This window comes from Serinus canaria, chromosome 3 (assembly GCF_022539315.1).
Source record: "Serinus canaria isolate serCan28SL12 chromosome 3, serCan2020, whole genome shotgun sequence".
Lineage (NCBI taxonomy): Eukaryota > Metazoa > Chordata > Aves > Passeriformes > Fringillidae > Serinus > Serinus canaria.
This window is the reverse complement of record NC_066316.1, coordinates 65485354-65499100: the sequence shown is the minus strand read 5'-3', so window position 1 is coordinate 65499100 and position 13747 is coordinate 65485354. Positions and strand designations below refer to the sequence as shown.

General features: G+C 37.2%; 1 protein-coding gene across 1 annotated transcript in view; it reads right to left on the bottom strand.

Annotated features, from left to right (window-relative positions):
* FRK (fyn related Src family tyrosine kinase) overlaps positions 1 to 13747 on the bottom strand; it is a 47226-nt gene that overhangs the window by 32114 nt on the left and 1365 nt on the right. The gene's annotated exons all lie outside the window — the stretch shown is intronic.

The window sequence follows — 13747 nt, the reverse complement described above, 5'->3', positions numbered from 1 at the left end:
AATTAGGAAATATCACTGTATAGATGAAAGCCTTCCAGATATAACATAATTAAGAAAAAAATTTGCTTTACAAATTATGAGGTGTGTGCATGAAGAAGAGAGTGGGAGATGAGTGCAGCCTGCTTCAATTTTTCCCTGTATAGTCCATAGTGAACCTGATGACAGTTTCCAGGGAAAAAACCAAACCAAACCAAACAAACAAGACAAAACAAAAACAAACAAAAAACTCCCACAAAACAAAACAACAGCAAAACCAAAAAGCCCCAAAACATATGAGATAAACCAACCAAAACCAGAAAAATCTTTAGTCTGGCTAAACCATAAAGATGAACACTTGCCAGCAAGATTCCTTTCAAGAGCATTTTCAAAAACACAAACCTTCCCATAAATGGCCTAAGAACCTAAACAGTGGAAATTCAGAGATTTCTCTAGGGCTTGCAGACTTTAATTGGACAGAATCCAGAAAACCTAAATCAGTTTTCAGGTAGAGTCCTTCCTCCTTATTTCTTTCTACAAGCATGCCTGGGATCATTTCTATTTCTGTCTGTTCCTCAATGGCATTTACTATCAGATACTGAAGGGCACATGGAAGGACAAAATTTAAGAGAAAGGAATTTGAAGCTAATGGTAAAGGAAGTCATAGGACATTACAGGAGGAAGGGAGAAAACAGGACAGTAGAAATTTAAAGCTGAGAGGACCATAGAATTAGCAAGTGGATAGATTGAGAGAAGAAAGTCAGAGTTAGTAGGCATTGATGAGAAAAGAAAGAAAATGCTGGTTTTCGTCTTTCCCTGCTCCCACAGGGAGCCTGGCCTTTGGCAGCCATTTCAGTCCTAGTTGGGAAAACAATTTTACAGAATATCTCTTAAAACAATTTCACAGACTACCTCTCACTGTGAGGATTGCTCTACACAGATCATTTCTCTGTCACTTTCTTAGTTCATCACACACTCTTTTTTGTACTTGCCAAAAGAATAATTTGACATTAGTTTTCATTTTGTATTTGTTTTCTAGGAGTCATTGCTTTAAACACCATTCACCAAAGTGCCATCAGCAAAAAGTGAGTCAGGGGAGGTTGATAAAAAACATTAATATAACAACACCCTTCTCTGTCTACATAAGTAAATCATCTGAGATCTTAACACATTGCAGAGAGTACCTGACTAGAATTAAAATAAAAACACATTTAAACTGTTTATGTACAGCGACTCAGCATAATTCTGATTACTTATTTACCACAATAAGAATCTAATTCCCTCCAAGTAAAACTAGAAATTCAGGTTTTTAGGAGCAGTTATATCAGGCATCACACCTGACCTTTGGCAACTACAATGAATTTGCTTCATACGGAAGGAACTGAGTCATGCATATTGCTCAGAACCCTGTTGCTGAATAACTTCTCACAAACTAAAATGAAGACTATCTTGTGTGCATTGTGTGTGGGACTGCGAGCTTCTGAGTCTTTTCACAGTGGATGGAATAAGTTTGGTTTTCTTTCCACACAGAAAAACACAGCACATGTGAATACATGTATATAAAATAGTTTTGTAAGAAAAAGGCTCATTTCTACACCATGTAAGTGGCAGAAAACTAGCAAAGCAACAGAGCAACACTACTTTATGCTTTTAAAGTCTGTTTGAAAGTGACTGTCTGTTGTAACATGCTCTAAGTTTTGCTGTATTTTCCACACTTTGAAATCAACATTGCAATTTTTCTTTGAATAACCATTACAGTGTGGAATACAGTTTTGGAAAATAACAGATCCCATTTTGCTCTTGGCTTTTGGATAATGTTTTCCTAGTGTTCCTGTTAGCAGATATAGCTGATTTGTTGGTGTCTTTCCAGAAACACTAAATTTATGTTAGACTTCAGAGATTTTTACTGGGGAAATGGCAGAATATAAGTGGAGATATGAGAAGAGGCATAGAAGCAAAAAGGAAAAATAATTAAATTATACTTCTCCATCTATTTTCTAAACAAAATATTATACTTTTGTTTTGATTTGAGAAAGTACTACATTTGAATAATTTTAAAATTTAAAGGTTTTTTGTTTCTATTTTCAAATAGAAGTTCTAATAAAATATAACTGACCACAAGACAAAAGCAATCAATACTCTTCACATTATTTCAGGGCATATTTTGATTTCATACAAAGCTAAAATTAAGGATTCTTGAGAAAACTCTCTGCTTCTTTCTTCCAGGCAAAAGGAGACTTTTTTTTTCTCTTGTCCCATTCATATTTGAAAGTGAATATGTGCACTAGAACACAAGTGATACGTTCATCCACGTAGAAGGGGACCTTTAGCTAAAACAAGACAATTTAAACCTGTGTTGCTAATATCTTATAGTCACTATCTTGCTGGAATTTACAATGTGCATAGATGCTTAAATACTATAATATGGAAAACATAGCACTTTAATAAACAGAGGTAATATTTTGGGGTCTGGATGTCTCTGAGCCTACCACCAAAATTAGTCATTACTTTTGCTATCATTTCTTTGTAGCAAGATGAAGGTTATTGCCAGAAAAAAAGTGTTTATATTTCTAGACTGAAGGAGCAGATTCACCACACTTTCATTGTGCAGTGTCTTTAAAAACAGATGGTTTCAATTTACTAATCACTGACAACTGGACTGTGTAGCTTACTCCACACAGTCCCAATGGCTGCAAATGTAAAACTCTCACCTACCCTGGCAGACTGACCTTATGTGTATCTGGGAATACACAAAAGGAGCCCCAGGCACCACTAAGAAATCACTGGGGCAGAGATGAAGAAACTGCAGGAGATTACTTTCCCATATGAAGAGGGTAACAGATGTGTCAGAAAGGACTCTGAGTCCCTAAAATCTGTTTTGGTCCGATAAATACTTTTGTTTTGTGTTACTCCACTGTTTTCAGCATAATAAATAATGAGCTGTGCCCTAAATAAAGGACCCTAAATTGAGCATCCTAAATAAAGGGCCTGTCAGGGCTTCACAGGCTTTTACAGTAAAGTAACTGTGTGGGATTGTTTAGATGAGGGAAAATTCAATAGTGAGTAAGTTGGATTAAGCCCATCACAATGGCAGGCATTTCCTCTTCCAGTCTAAAGCAAATTTACTATCTTTCAAACATCAACACCAATATTACTTGCGCCTTAGTCTAAAAATCTGTGACATTTTTTGTGTAAACCGTTCCCGCAAGGACACGGTGGGCCTTGACCACACTGTCACCTGTTGTAAGGGATTATGAATAACACTGCATTCATTTTTCAGTAGTTGATAAAGGCAGCTGACCATGCTGCAAACATGGAAATTGATTTGCTCTGAGTCTGCTGCAGGTCGACAAACTAAGGCACCTTTGGCCACTCTTGCACTCAGTAATGACTGGAAGTGACTGTTTCTCCTGTAGGAATAGTATTATAAGGCCAAGGGCATGAGCTGTGTAATTTAGCATAGTTCACCTAATACTGGGTTCATTGCACAACAGGAAACAAATCACAATCTGATAGCATTAATTTTTTGAAATATCCATAAATTGATCTCATTTTGTGAGTCCCTGTTTGGCTATTGTGTAATTAATTTTAACATTTGTATTCATTCTCCACAATATTAGTCATCTGCATGCTGTATTATTTAATCTGCTCTGTGGTTCTTCTATATGAGAAAACAAACAGTAGGCAAAAGTGATATCATATTGCTTTTTGTGATGTTTTATTTACACAAGTCCCATTTAAGAGATTAAATTGTCAATTTCTATTCTCTGTTGTAGTCTTGCACCTGAAAAGGGGTTCCATTGCATTTAGAGCTTGTTCTGAAACAATGACAAGCATTTGGATTCAATGAAAGGCTACCACTGTCTTTAACACCCATTGCTTTAGGATTTGGGATGTGAAATACAGCCATATAACCACCTCTTTAAAAACAAGCCCAAACTTAAAATACATTCTTGAGACCCTGTTTCTTCTGCACAGAGTCTTTCAAATAGCATCATAAAATCTTGCATCAAAGTTTGTAGTACCTGTATACCTTTGTACTTCTACACTGATATAATATGCTGTAAAAGTAGCAATAACTCTGCTGTTCATAACCGAGGAGCAAAGTGGAAATCTTGAGGTAGCCTTAAAGTTAACACGGTACAGAGAACACAAATAACATGAATTGATTTAACACAATGGGAAACTCAAATAGATAAGAAAATTTTCAATCGTACATTCACTTAAACCATTACAGCTTCCAAAAACCCTCAACTGATTTTCTTGTGAAAATCCTTCCAGAGAAATTATTTTCTTTTCTCACAGAGAAACTCAGTACAGAAATAATACAGAAACCCTGAGAAAAAAATTGCCCCCATGCCTGCCCATGACACTGGTGGCAGAGCAAATATCTTCATCCAGTTTGTGTAGAGCTCTCTCTTGGACATGCACTTGGGCTCACACCTCAGACTACTGCCAGAAGTCTGGTGGACTTGTGTCCTCTGCCAGGTCAGCTTTCAGTGGAGAACAACCAGGACACTCTGTCCCCAGAGGGACTCATAAAGAAACTGTGCAGTCTGGCATCCTCAGGTAACTCTAAGCCAAAGGCCAGAATGGCTTTTTCATGGGGGGACAAATTACTTAAATAAAGGGCCTTCCACCTTTCAGACTAACCTTTTCAGGGCGACAGATGACAAGGGTGACACAGCAAAAATACTTTTGACTTCCAGAAATAAAGCTGGAGCACATGAAACTCCACATCAGTTGTGTATTATCAGACCAAGACCCTTACACAGATTTCTTTTTCAAGAGATTACAACACCACATAGGATTTATGTCGGCATCACAGGAAGTTTCTGGGTGATTTTTCAAGCATTTTAGCTCTGTAATAACAAGATCTCATTTTCTCTTTTCTTTCCTTGAACGTATTCAGAAAATTAATAATTATCTTATTATTATAATCAAGTTGTTATTCTGGAATAACATCCTGAACCCCCAGGTTTACATCCTTATCAGTTGCATAGTCTGAGTTTGCCTGTCATTTCTGGGTAGCTCATCAGCTGGTGTGACTGAGTTTATGTCTGCTTATTGTCTTTGTTAACATCACCTTTGTTTCCCTCCCTTTCCTTGATGGCAAGGTCCTCAGATAATCCTGAAAAAGAAATGTTCCCACACTCCACATGCCCTTCTCTGTCAGTGCAACTGAGCAGCTCCTCCTCATCACCACCACCCACCTCGTGTGTCCCTCAGGTTTTTCTGCGAGTTCTTGCGTATGGCTCCCTCCACTACACACCCTTAGAGGAGCAAAGACTCCTTCTGTATTCCCTTACAGAGGCTTCCACTAATTGAAAAGATCAGAAATTTCAAAAGGAAAACGGGCTGGTGAGTTCACAACATTTCTGAAATTTATGGTACATATTCATTCCCACATGTGAGTCTTAGATCTCTTTTTCTCTTATTTTGCAGTGAGATTTAAAAAGCTGTGCTGCAAAATCTCTATTCTATAAATACAGGAATAAAAATTTTAATTAAGCTAGAAATATATCTAATTTGTTTAGAGAAAGCTAAGGAAAAATTCTTACTGACATTATTGCAGATAAATTTATAATGTAAAGTATTATAGAGTACTCTGCACAGAAGTAGTGGAATGCTAATTAGTGCAGTCCTTTATGGAGCTATCACTTATCACTTAAATCACTGCTTTGTTTTTCCAGTTTTTATTGATTAAGATTAGTCTACCATCATGAAAAAAAAAGTATGTATTTCTATATGGTTTAAGTGATGGACTAAAGGAATATTTTTTCATTATCAATATTTTGATCTTCTAAAAAGCTACTTCCAGTTGATTTCTAAGCCTGTCTGGAGAACTGAAAAATGTGAAGTTGTAAATTTCCATTCTAATTGCTTATAACCCTCATAGTTTTATTTACACAGATATCAGTTAAAAACCTGAATGTTGACATTTAAGAAAATTCTGATGAAGGACAAACTTCTTGTGTAAAGATGTTTAATCTCTTATTTTTAGTTTTAACACAAGAAGGGCCTTCAAATATGTCCTATATAGTACTGTTTAAAAATAATTGAAAATTTACTTTTCCTCTTACACAGAGTAGTTAATATGTAACAATATTTTGTCTTTTTTTTTAAATATCATTCAACAAATTATATTCTTTCCCTGCTATACATACCTTGCTTACATAGCTTGAAAAGGAACAAAACATTTTACTACAGAAAAGCATCTGAGTCTGATGAATCATATTTTCTCTACTGACCTCTTTTAAACTTAAGGTGCAGGTAAATTTTGTGTCATCTAGACTATGCCACTGGAAAGTCTCTCAGTATCAAAATCTTTTCAATGTCTGCTACAGCCTCATGTCTTAAAGACATAATGTCTTTAGGATAATAACAGGACATACCCTGGGTTTAGCCCTGCATCTTTGGTAGGAAGCAAAATAATGGATGGATAAATCTGTGAGGGTAAAGTCATTGATGGCTGCAGCCTGGGTTGACTTAGAGGCATTAGTGTAGATGGGGCAGATAGGTGAGATCTGTAAAGGACCAGTCCCTGAATGTCACAGGGACCTGGGCAACGCTACCATTTCCTTTTGTGCCTATTTATTTTCAACATGTCTTTTCTTTGTGTCACTCATGACTAAGCAATCAACAATCTAGAAAAAAAACAAAAAAGCCAAACACTCATTTAGAAATAGAAAAGTTTCCGCAGAGATGAGAGGGTTTTTTGTGAGGTTGTTTTTTGTCCTAATAGCTTGGTCTTTCCCCACCAACAGAAATAAAGGGTTGTGCAGTGTCAACACCTATGGTTTTGCTAAGCAGACTTGACAATAGGTCTGTAATTAGATGTGGCAGTGATGTACCCTTGACTTTGCTTATACAACAGTTCCAGCCCGCGGTGAAGTACAAAGGTAGGAGACCAAAGAAAGTAGATGGGCTTGTGCACTTTTCAGAACATCCTTTCTGAAAGCAATGGGGCTAGAGAGAGCCATTGGTCTGACCTTGTAGGGTATCTCTTATGTTTTTATGTCTTAATGTCTTCAGTACAGATAGAATCATACACAAAGAAAGTCTTCTATAACCAACAGTGCTTTTCACACAATAATAATTCTTCACAGAGATACCTGACCTAGTTTGTTTAAAATGAGCCTAGCTTCAGGATTTCTCAGCCTGGCTGAACTGCTGGTTACTATTTCTCTGCTCTAAACCTGCTCAGAGATCACTCAGCTCTGCACAGCTCTGTATTGTCCTGGGCAGAGAGCCATCAAAGACAGCTATTGAGGAAACATTGTACAATACCTGGAAAATGTTTTTGTCGACAACATTACACAAACACAACTAATCCATGCTAGCTTGCACAATGCTTATTCCTACTGAGTCAGAAAAAATACCCCCACCATACAGGACTATCAAGTTGTGATGACCAGTATGTGGCCTTTTTTTTTTCTTTTTTCTCTAAAAGGCACTGTAAAGGCCACCCAGCTTCAGGGAAAGCTAACTACCTGTTTTAAGGATGTGTTTTAAGGATATTTTTTTGGTGTTTACATGATTCATTGCCATATTCTTCATAATAGTGTAATGAAAACTAGTAGCTAATGAGTATAATAAAAAAATACACTAATTTTGAATAAAGACAAGGTTTCTTGTCTTCAAGACATTTCTCAGAATTTGAATAGATAAAGACATATATATTTAGAAAACCACATTGCCAGAAAATGAGTGACCTTAAGTTTTCATGAACTGCTCATGTACAATGCCATAACTCTCCACTTTTCTGAGCAGAGAGACACATTTTCTGAACGAGGATATACACATGGATGTATAAATAGTACTGGCACTTGAAAAAAAGTGTCATTTTACAGCCTGGTAAACCATTTACTTCTGTGTTCAGTATAGTCTTGAATTTTAAGAAATAAGCAGAAATTAAGTCAAAGTTTGATATGTGCTTGAAGACAGCACTGGAATGCTTAACCATCGTTAAAGTTAAATTATTAATTTAATGGTCTTTATGCAATATTTCATTGTTTAAATTCAAAAAAGGCACTTCCAAGTCAAAAAAACATTAAAACCATAATCTAGCTTAGCAATACACACATCATCTCAGAGGGCTCTATTGCATGATCTAAAAATATCAGTCTTATAAACAGTCTTATAACTTCTTTATAAACACACTATATTGTGCATGTGTACACGTGTATGCATAGACAAAAAAAAAATGGATAAAGTATACCAACTGAAAGAAAAGATGGAATTTCACATATAGGCTTTTCAATGTTTTATACTAAAATGATATTTTGGTGATAGACACCTTTTCTACCAAAAAATTTGTAAGAATTACTTCTGTACTTGGTAGGTTCCAAGAATGCAGAAACGAACTACGAGAACTTTGTGCAGTCATTCAGCAAGAAACAATTTTTACAAGTTCATTTCAATTGTGGTGATCCTGGTGGTGTCCTCAGGAGTCTGTACTGTGACAGAATAAGGATCTATGAGAGCAAGTGAGAGGGAACATAGAAACCACAATGGATTATATTCAGTTTACTGAGGTATTCAGTAGAATCCAAGGTTTCACTTTTAAAAAAGCCTCTAGACATTTTGACTGTAAATACCACTTTAAAAAATGACCCACAGGAACCAACGAAACCCCAAAAGCCTGACTTTGCAGAAAGTCTAAAACAAGTCAGCCCAGTGAAAGCTTTATTGTTCTCATACAGTCACTGAAATTCAGTCAATGTATGAAATAGTTAAAGCTGAGTCAGGTAACAGAAGGTGAAGGAACTATGGAGATTGAAAAAAAACAACCTACTAGACACTTCTGCTTTCAGCTGGTTGTTTAAAAAGCTCACTGTGAAACTGACTGGTGAGGTTTCATTGACTGGGTCTGGGGCTCAGTTTCCACCAGCTGGGAAATACCTACATAAGATACAAGAGATAAATATTTTCAAAACTGAAAAAAGTTAAAAGTAATTGCTATGATCTTCTTTGACCCAGTCTACTAGGAATTTGTACAGATTTGCTTCCCTCAGCCCAGCACTTTTGTTTCAATAATGTTGGCATGAACACATGGAAGGAATGATGGCCAATGGCACCCTGGCCTGTATCAGCAATGATGTGGCCAGCAGGACCAGGGCAGTGATTGTCCCTTTGTACTCAGCACTGGTGAGTCCTGTGTTCAGTTTTGGACTGTCTCATTACAAGAAGGACACTGAGGTACTGGAGCTGGGGAAGGGTCTGGAGCACAAGGAGGAAAAGCAGCTGAGGGAGCTGAGGTTGTTAAGTCTGAAGAAAAAAGGGCTCAGGAGTGATCTCTTTGCTCTCTGTAACTACCTGGAAGGAGGTTGTTGTGAGGTGGGAGTCAGTCTCCTCCAGATAAATGACAAGAAGAGAGGACAAGTTGTGCCAAGGAAGGGGATTAGTAATTTTAAAAAATTTCTTCATGAAAAGGATTGTCAAGCACTGGAACAAGCTTCCTGGGGAACTGGTGAAATCACCATTCCTGAAAGTGCTCAAAAGGCACGTGGATGTGGCTCTTGAGGCCAGTGGCAAACACAGTCAGAACAGTGGTGCTGGGTTAATGGCTGGACTCTTAGAGGTCTTTTCCAACCTCAGTGATTCTATGACTTTATGATTGTAAACTGTCTTTCAATAAACAGACAACAGGTCCATCAGGAGGTCAGGCGAGAGCCCCCTCCAAGAACAAACTCTCTTTCCTCTATCAAAATCAGAATTTACATCACTCCAAGAGCAAGGTGATTTCTTTTATTTTTGTTTCATTAAAATTAACTGTAGAGCTGGGCTGTATTTCTCCTCCAGAACAATTTGCACTATGTCATTTTCTTGTTAAGTTTAAACAACTGGCAGTAATAAAACAAGAGCAGGTGAATATGTTACTATGGTTCCTGTTTGTAGTGCAGAATAACAGACACAGAGAAAGAGCACAGAGACAGGAAGGTCTCTGTGCCAAGAAGATCTATCTTTCAGTTCAGACTTTGGTATTTGTCAAGTTATTCTTTCTGATCATGCTTTGTTGGATGTGCAAATTAAATTATGTGATTCTATCTCCAATAACATTTTTTGTTTTCCAAGTGTTGTATGTCTAAACACAGAAATAAGAGCATTCCAAATTCATGGGATGCAGCAGATACAGCCTCATTCAAACTACCTTAGAAATGAAAAATCTCTCTGGCTCATGGTTTTGACTGCTACCTGTGACACAGAAAGAAGAAAAGCACCAAGTGCTCTCACAGTTGTTAACTTATCATTAGCATAGTTTGTGTCTGCTTTTGGTCAGATATAATATAAAATAATGTTTGCATGGTAGCAGATTTATCTCTTCATGAAGAGAAAGTTCACTATGTGACTGTGGTTTGCCAGATTAATGTGTCTACTCCCCAACTGCCTTGTCCCCCCTACCCCAGGTGAGGCCAGGAGAACACACCTGTCTCCAGAGACACTAACACAATTCTTTCATGATCTCTCCACCCAACAGGTTGTTTTTGGTATAAGAAGTACAGCAGGTGCTAGAAGAGCTCAGCAATAAGGTGCTTTACTGGTAAATATAAAACTGAAAGGCCTCGTTTCTCAGTCTGTCCAAAAGAGACTTCACTGTAGCAGGTGTGCACTTCTTGGATGCATTTCATCTTGTGCAGCACATATTTGGACTGAAATGTTGCAGCAGACAGAAGTCAAGACATGGATTTACCTTTTTTTCCCCTATTCGCACAGATTGTTACTAATTTCATCCAAGTCATCCACCTACAAAGAGATCGCTTAAGCCAAAGGAAAGAAGCAAAATGACTTTTTTTTCTTAGCAAGAAATTGTGCACAAATAAGAAGTGTTTGACTTTTGATACAATTTAGTTCTATTATATAATAAAAATATACTAGCAAAATATAAAAAATGCCCCCTTCAGTTGTAGCATACAACTTCTACCAATAACCTTTAGTCAAAGGAGAGCAACACAGTAAAGAAATCTCATTCTTTCTCAGATCTGATAGCCAAGGATACATGAAAATTGCCTTTGTTGTGAATAGTGTTTATTTTTTTGTTTTTCCCAGATGAGATATTGCAAATCCTTTCTGCCCTTTCCCCCTGACATTGACCCACCTTATCAGCTCTACCTCAGTCATGTTGGACAGTCAGAGACACCCAGGAAGAAAAAAGAAGTTATCTAAAGAAGTTTCTTACTTTCCTTTTTGTTTTACTTCATTCTCTTTCTTACCAAGGAAAATTAAAAAAAAAAAAAAAAAGGCATGTCTTTCTCCCTGATAAAAATTCACAGACACTTCAGCAAGGAGACAAACTGGTCTCCTGCAGCACTTGTTGAGAACAGGCAATGACCCAGCATTATTCTCTGGCAGCACTGACAGTACAGCGCCAGACCGACTCTCTGATCTCTAACTGTCTCTATAAGAAAGACCATGTCAATATGGTGATAAAAGAGGGCCAGATAGATTTGCTCGTTAATACTCTTGAAGGTCACAGGCAAAACTGAAAAGATAAGCAAAAGAAATTTGACTACTCTGCAAGCAGCTCTCAAGCATTTATTGGCTAAACTTACGGAGTGGCCCTGTCATCTCTCACTGTAGAACCTTTCATGCCCCTCTGTTCCTTTGTTTCAGTGACTTTAGAGAGTAGCCATGCATGCATATGAATGCAATTTTTAAAATAGTTTCTATGCAAACAAGCTGAAATCAGCTGCTAAAAAATGTGATCAGTCTGGTTTTCTTTTCTTCAAGCTTCCTAAGAGTCACACCATGACTTAAGTCTGTTTCTCAGAACAGAATAGCCAGTGTTTCATTGTCTAATGAGATGGAGATGCAATCCGGAAATAAAATTCCTGTTGTCTCCGCAGATGTACAGAAGCTGGCTGGTGCTACAAAAGGTGCATTCAATTAAGTCAAAGACTGTTGATCAACTGTGCCTGGCAAATATTGCAAGCATAAAAACCACACTGCAAATATATGGTGAATGTGCATTTTTGCAGGTGAATACAAGATTGTGAGTCTTCCATTCTTTGTCAGTTCTGTGCTGAGACCATAAAGGATCCTGCCATACAGTCCTATGCATCATTGCATCAGAAACTTTGTGTATTTCCACAAATGTCTAGATCATGACCATGAAAAATTCACCAACACCAAAGGGAATTAAAACCAAAATAGAGAGATGAGAGAAAATAAACTCAGGTGGGGTAGAGAGAATTATTTAATCTTTAATAAAAGACACATTAGAACAACCTTTTCTCTAATTGCAATCTTTAGGGAAAAATAAGAGTGGCTATTTAAACCATCATTACTGTTGTTCTTACTGTTTCACTAGGATAACTGAGTTGTAAACTACACAGGGTGGGTGAAAGGGAATTCTTGGAGGAAAGTGTAGCAAGGGATCTTCCAATTTGATACAAGGAAATAAAAATACTCATCTTGAGGATGAACAGCTCAACAACTTGAAATGCTTAACAAAGCAAAGAGGTCTAGCTTTATTTTGGCCATGTTTGAGTTGGGATGACTCTTCAAATGTCCTGCAGAGGTCCCTTCTAACCTCAGTTAGTCTATTGTTATATGTGTGTGGGCTGACATGCTTGTACATATGTGAAGATCACTAAAGCCAAGTGACTTAGAAAGAAATCTAAGACAACAGATTAATCTTGCTGTGAAATAAAAAGCTCATTTGGGAGAAATTACTTCATCTGAGAGCTGGAAAAACTCTCCATTGTTTCCTCTGCAGTGTTCTAAAAATCCATAGAGAAAAAACTTTCCTTGTAACTTAGTCTTTACTATAAAGGGAGAAAGGTATATCAAAAAAAGTAAACAATAAAATTGATTCAGTAACAAGTGAAAAAACAGAGGTTACACAACAATGCACTTTGGCAAACTTAACTTTGTATTTGAAGCTCTAGATATAGAAAGATAAGGACATTAGGAGCTGAGATGTTGTATAACTGAGAAAAATTACTTTCAAAGTATTAACAGCATGGAGAAATCTGATGACTTCTAAGAAAACTAACTCTTGAAAGAGAGCAAAGGCCAATCTGAGCTAAATTAGAGCCTAACACCATTTATCTAGTGATTCAGAAAGTGCCTTCCCTACAGATTAATTTCTCCAGCTGGAAGAATTTTTTTGAACATGACCATTGAAAATGTTGTCTGCCTGAATACAGAAATAGAAACAGCTGGTCAAACTCTGGAAATTAAGGTCTTCAGGTTAGAGATTAATCTTAGAGTTGCTCTAAAATGCCTCTAGCAAAAATCCTACAGCTGATAAAAGACTAGTATAATCATATCTGAGCCAATTTTCCGAGCCTGCGCCAGTATAGTGGGCAGATCAGGTCAAAGATGATGTTTCAGGTCCAAATGAGATTTAACTGAAAGGCTGCATCACCATCCCTCTAAAGTCAACATTCATTCTGAGGCTAATAATGAATGTTGCTTATGGCATTTCTTTACACAGTGATAATTTTTTTCCAAAATGTACCTCTGGAACTGCAGTCAGACCTATTTCAGCAAAAGCTGACTCTGACTTCAACACCCAGAAGTAACTGTGCAGCCCAGGCTGATTCAGATCTTACTCATCACTACTAGGGAGCCAAGTAACTGATTCTGTGTGCTTCCTGATCTATTTCAGAATATTTAATAAGATCTGGCGTGCTGTGAAGGGGCAGAAGAAGATGGGATGGATAATTAAACTCTGTGAAAATTTAATAACTTCATCTGCACTCTGTTGTTACATCCACTTTTGCCCTTAGCAGTACTCGCTGCAGTTAATTTTGTCCTGAGAGCA